This window comes from Myxocyprinus asiaticus, chromosome 20 (genome assembly GCF_019703515.2).
Source record: "Myxocyprinus asiaticus isolate MX2 ecotype Aquarium Trade chromosome 20, UBuf_Myxa_2, whole genome shotgun sequence".
NCBI classification, from domain to species: Eukaryota; Metazoa; Chordata; class Actinopteri; order Cypriniformes; family Catostomidae; genus Myxocyprinus; species Myxocyprinus asiaticus.
Genome location: NC_059363.1, coordinates 39,512,909 through 39,519,002, shown reverse-complemented (window position 1 = coordinate 39,519,002; position 6,094 = coordinate 39,512,909). Strand labels below are relative to the sequence as shown.

Genomic DNA, 6,094 nt, shown 5'->3' with positions numbered 1-6,094 from the left:
GGCGAAATCATCGATGTTGACTTGATTGAAGAGGGAAGACTTCTGCAGGCAAACGGATGAAGATGCGGATTGCTCGGTGGTCTCCTTCGGATCCGTTAGAGTGTTCGGTGGAACACAGAGTAATCTCAACTTGTCCAGTGAGATGGAGATTGTATGGCCACAGTTTCAAGTTGGATGTTACTTCCTTGTGCCACAAGGTTGCACCTGAGAGCAGCGATGAGCTGCGTCTACACACGGCGAGTAAAGTTGCTGGAAGCAAATCCCGGAAGCATTTCAGAGGTATTTCTACTCCTGATGATGTCATGGTTGAGGTGCGTTCTGTTGTGTGCCTCATCCAATAGGAGTTGAGTGTTTGATCCTTTAGTGAGCAAGGCTTCATGGGATTTGTAGTCTGTTTTGGACTCCCTTTGTTTGATTTTGGTGTGATTTGTATCAGTATAATTTATGACTTATGTGGGGGCCTGAGTTAGGTTTTACGACTGTGTTAGGCCTGCCTTTGTCTTCTATCTGACTACATGAGGCCCAACACTATTCCTGCACACCAAAAGGGACTTACACAGGACATCATCTTGTGCACATCTGCACTGTTTTATAATTGTTTTTCTTGCACTAGAAGGATTTCTTGGACTGTTTTGATAGGTCTCCTGATTAGTGCCGCATTTTAAGATATGTTTCATGACTGCATCAGTGCATGCAATTTCATATTTGTTACAATTATTATTTATAGATTAAAGGAATAGTTTACCCAAAAATGAAAATTCTCTAATCATTTACTTACCCTCATGCCATCCCAGATGTGTATGACTTTCTTTCTTCAGCAGACCTCAAATAAAGATTTTTAGAAGAATATCTCAGCTCTGTTGGTCCATACAATCCAAGTGAATGGTGATCAGACCTTTGTAGCACCGAAATTAACATAAAGGAAACATAAAATTAATTCATATGAAAAATAATTCAGTGTCTTCAGAAGTCCATATCTTCAGAAGTGATATAATACTGTAGGTGAGGGTGAAGAAACAGAACTCTTTTACTCTAAATCTCTACTTTCACTTTCAGATGTGAAAGTGAAACAAAACACTTGTGACTTTCAGATGTAAAATTGAAAGTGAGGATTTAGATTAATAAAGGACTTAAATATAGATCTTTGTCACCCACACCTATTATATCACTTCTGATTATATGGATTTCATATGGATTACTTCTATGATTCCTTTATGTGATTTTTGGAGCTACAAAGTTCTGATCACCATTCACTTGCATAGTTAAACATGAGTGCCAAGTCTTCAGGTAAGGTAATGAATTATGAAATATGTTCATTTCTTAATATCACCATAGTAAGAGGAATAAACAGATGCAAGTAAAATTATCCTAAATATGATATTGCAATAATTTCCAAATATCATATGGTGGGACAATACAATTAAAGCGCATGTGCATGTTATTCATTCAACATAAGGAATACTCACCTTACTATTTACAAGGTTTCTGACCTGTTGTATATTCAACAGCTAGGCACCAGTGATTTTATTTAAAAAAAAAAATAAAAATATCAATAACTTTATTTATCAATTGACCACTTTTACTTTAATGCACTTGGTCAAGTTGAGCACATTGCATAGATAGTGGGATATAGCACTACACAGTGTGCTCTGTTGAATACTGTTTGTTTTGGCAAATGTAATAAGTCATATATATATTAGATGCATACAGAAATGTTTGCTTACAGTGCTTAGTTTGCATGCTGCAAACCGCATAAAATAGTTCTAGTTGTATTGTTGGACACTATTCGAACATAGCTTCATTTGTAGTCTCACATATTATGTACTTTGAGCAGTATGCCAGTTGATTGATTGATTGATGGAGCTGTGTCTTTAAGAGCGAGTTGTAGAAGGCGTGTGTAGTGTTTGGATTGATAGTGAGACATGAGCAGCACCGCTCACTTTCCTCAGTGGTACTTTTGGAGTGAGAGCGCTCATTTACCAATCCACCTACATGATTGCGTTTGTTTGACGTCTTCACCTCTTAAATTTATGGTCACTTTTAAACGGATTACAATTTGCGCAACACGTTTCTCCCAAAGATGAACATAAACGGTAAGTCACCAATGCGTAATTGCGCACTGCATGGATACAGGCTAATAATGATCAATGTCGATGGCTCTAAATTCTGTTGTTTAGAAATGAACTGTAAATACATAAAATCCACGTTAGGCACGCAAGGATCTTTCGATAATGTAAATCGTTATTCTTATAGCCAATATGTTCTCGCAGATAATTATGGTCAGTTTTGCTGTAATTACATTTTCTTGCCAATCTCAATCACTGCAGTGTTTTGGGAATGATACGGCAGATGACACTTGGTGAGCAGCGTGCATGCAGCAACGCTTGATTGTATCATGACAGTAAATAAGTGATTATGTTTGAGGATGAGAGCTTTGCTATTTCACTTGTACGTCTCAGGCAATTGCTTGTATATTAAATCCAAAATACGTTTTCAGACGCTAATCATTATTTCCCGATCGGCTTGGGTTAATATTTTCAGCTTTGGGTGCTCATTGTTTTGCAATGTTATCCTGGTGTGTTGTGTAGTAGTGGGTGTAGCTGTATTCTACTGGTGACGGCTAGAGGGCGCTGTTTCTCATTTTCCACTTAAAAAAAAAAAAAAAAAAAAAACTTAAGCACATTCTTCACCAATAACAGACGGTTTATGTCTCGTTTAACACCTTCTTTAAAATGTCCTGACACGTTTTTAAAGTCGCTGTGCGAGAACACTGGTCTATAACGAACTCCCTTACGTGCCTTAATCACATCAAATGGATGTTAATGCCTTTTTAATTACAGTTTCCTTTTGTGTGTTAGCATCATTCTGTCAGTATGTTGACAACAGTTGATGAAGGTGGAGCTGTCAAAAAATTACGAATAAAACATTAAATAAAATAATCTACTTAAAATGTGAACTATTAAGAGTGCATAATGGTCATGTAAAAGGTTGTGTCCTTACAGAAATTGCTGTTTCACTTTTGGTTTGGAATCTGTCACATTTTGATAATGAAAGCATCTGACAGTGGTTTGTTTGATAGTTAGTGTTCATAGGCTGTCAACTGCAGCTAAAGTACTTGAAAAACGTGTATACTGAGTGTTGATGCCCTGCTGAACACAAGGTAAGTTTCCTGCTACTGTAAGTCAAACCTGCCTTTTGTGTTGGGTGAAAAGGTGAATCATGTGCATATTTACACCTTGCCATTACCATGCCATACATTTTAAAGAGGAAAGAACAATGGAAAAGTCTCCTGTTACACATGTAACCTCGGTTTCCTGAGATGAAGGGAACGAGACATTCTGACGACTTAGTTGAAGCCCTTGTACAATAATGCCAATCCTGAGATTGGCAATGGTGTTTGAGCCCCCCCCCCTTTAGGTGCAGTTGGCCTATATAAGCGGGTGCATGAACACCATTTCTTCAGAACTTTCTGACTGAGGGACAAGAGTGCATTGCTCGAAACTCTGAAGTAGTAGTGCGGCTAGATTTCACACTGTCTCGTCCCTTTCATCTCAGGGAACCGAGGTTACATGTGTAAACGGAGACGTTCCCTTTCAATTCAGTTCACTCGACATTGTGAGAATCGTTATGGGGAACCGAGTCCCAACATGCTGCACTACGTGGGTGCGCTCCATATACATGTGTAATGCCTGCACAGGGCATAACAAACAAATGCATCGACTGCTCCTCATCCTAATTAAACGGTGGGGGAAAGAAGGCTTACAACCTTAGGCACATAGCCTTTCTGGGTTGATGGTGGCTTTTGAAAGACCCAGCCCAAATACTAGGCATGAGCTGTCAACTGACAGCGCCTGCATATCACCCACCTGTTTATCTGAGGCCAGAGCCAATAGGAGTGTGGTCTTAGAGAAAGCACACACAACTCAACAAATTCCAATGGTTCTAACGGGGGGCTCGTGGGCGCCTTCAGCCCCAGGTTTAAAACCCAAGCTGGGACCATAGCAGGGCGAGGGGGTTTAGGCACCTTGCTCCCTTGAGGTAATGAAAAATAGAACATGTCTGCCTGTAGCTTGCACTGTCATGTTGTCTGATCGAATCAGAGTGTGGTGATTCACTAACTCAGAATGCAAAGCCTTCAAGGCTAAGAGATGGCTAGTATTTCCAGATGACTGAAATGCTAGGTGCCGAAGGCTGGGCGCCTGCCGCACAGTGCTCCTCAGCCTGTGCTGAACGCATCCGTGATTACCACCTTTTGCCAGAAGACCTGACCCAGCATGATGCTGTTAAAAGGTGGGAGCTGTCCAAGGTGCTAGAGCAGCCAGACAGCGGAGAGTTATGTCAATGTGCATGCACCCCTGGCGCCAGACGTGCCGCCAGCTTTGGAGAAGTCTCATGTAAAAGAACTAACAGTGCAATGGTGGATACTTTTTGCACAGTTTGACATTGCCATTTGAACAGCCTGGGCCTCAGAGTAGTAAATTCCCATGCTCCCATAACAGAGCCTCTGATCAGGCTAATAATAGCCCATCATAGAGGTAGTTAAAAATGCAAAATGCTCAGCTTCAACAGAGCGAGCGCTGCATTGATACACTTCGAGAGCATGGAGAGCCATGGAAAGGACTCTGAATTAATAAGCTGTTCCCTTGAATGCAAATCTCAAAACAGCCTGAGATGAGGTGCAACTCGTACATGAAAGTACACGTGGGTCCTTTAGATCCATTGACGCAAATCAGCCAGTGGGCGGATGCATGGTAAGATCTGTTTTTGAGATACTGTTTTGAATGGGTGCTTTGCGAGTGCACAATTCAAGTGTCTCAGATTTAAAATGGGACGAAGCCCGCCATCTTACTCTGGAATGGAAGATATTGACTGTAGAACCTGTGTGTATGCCGCAGTTCGGAACAATCTTTATTGCGTTCTCTACGAGGAGATTGTGAGTTCCTGTGCGCAACATAGGTGCATTCCAAGCTGGGGCCATAGATGACCGAACGGCATAAGCGAGATAACGGGTGCATCGGTAAAAGAATTGTGAAGGGCATCTTCGAGTCTGTGCACCTTGTGCAGTGCAACAAGCACTTTTCTCTTTATGAGAACATCCTTTATTTAAACAACACACAGAAGCAACATTCTGCGTAATATATAATAGCGGGGAGGGGAAGCGAACAGTGTTTAAACGTGTGTGTGTGTATCGAGCATGTGCATTGTGAGCAGACGCAACAAGCACTTTCTCTGTTGTGTGAGAAGATTGTTTATGTGAAAATCATCACACAGAAACAACACACATGCAATCTCCTAGTAAATTTCGGCAAGGAGAAGTGAACAGTGTGTAAATGTGCGTGTGTCAAGCATGTGCAGCGTGAGCAGATGCAACCAGTACTTTGTCTATTGTGTGAGAAAATCACCACACAGAAACAACATGCATGCAGTCTCCCAGCGAACACCGGCGAGGAGGGGGAAGTAAACAGCATGGTAATGCGTGCGTGTTGAGCATGTGCAGCGCAATCAGACGCAACCAGTGCTTTCTCCAATGTATGAGAAAAACATCACACAGAAATAGGGATGCACAGATACCGATACTGGTCAGATACTGTGCTCATGTATTTGTACTCATACTCGTAAAAATGCTCCAATACATCCTCCATGGACCACTCGCTCATATTTGATGCTGTGAAGGACATGACGTCGTCCCCATCATCAGAACCACCAACGTGTTAAGGCCCTTGCAGTGAGGGCAGCTCTCATGTTCATCTGACAGGGGATATGTGGAACGACATCTTGACAAAGACGTGTTGCACGCAAGCGGCTCTTTATGTGATACATCAACATATTAATACGTATATATGAAAAGGATACAATATCACCTGCCGGAACGCTGCGTGAAGAGGGGGTGTCTCGCTGAAGCACTGCGTTGTTCAACAGCGAGTGTCTGAAGCGAAGAACCCGTTCACTGAAAAGCGGCGAGGCAGAGAGAATCTTTGGCGGAACACTGCAAGGGAGGGGTGAGATTTCTCACTGCATGCTCTGAGTGGTACAGGCGATGAGTCATCCTGTCTGCGTCTGCAGAGTAGATCCCTTCCACTGAAGAAATTTATTT

The 6,094-nt window shown here is 41.9% G+C and overlaps 1 protein-coding gene across 1 annotated transcript in view; it reads left to right on the top strand.

The window, feature by feature from the left end:
• Positions 1-1,959: 1,959 nt before the first annotated feature.
• Positions 1,960-6,094, top strand: part of daam2 (dishevelled associated activator of morphogenesis 2) — a 311,361-nt gene continuing 307,226 nt past the window's right edge. The window contains exon 1 of the mRNA XM_051646195.1: positions 1,960-2,093. The gene's annotated coding sequence lies outside the window, so the exon portion shown is untranslated. The remainder of the gene's footprint in view (positions 2,094-6,094) is intronic.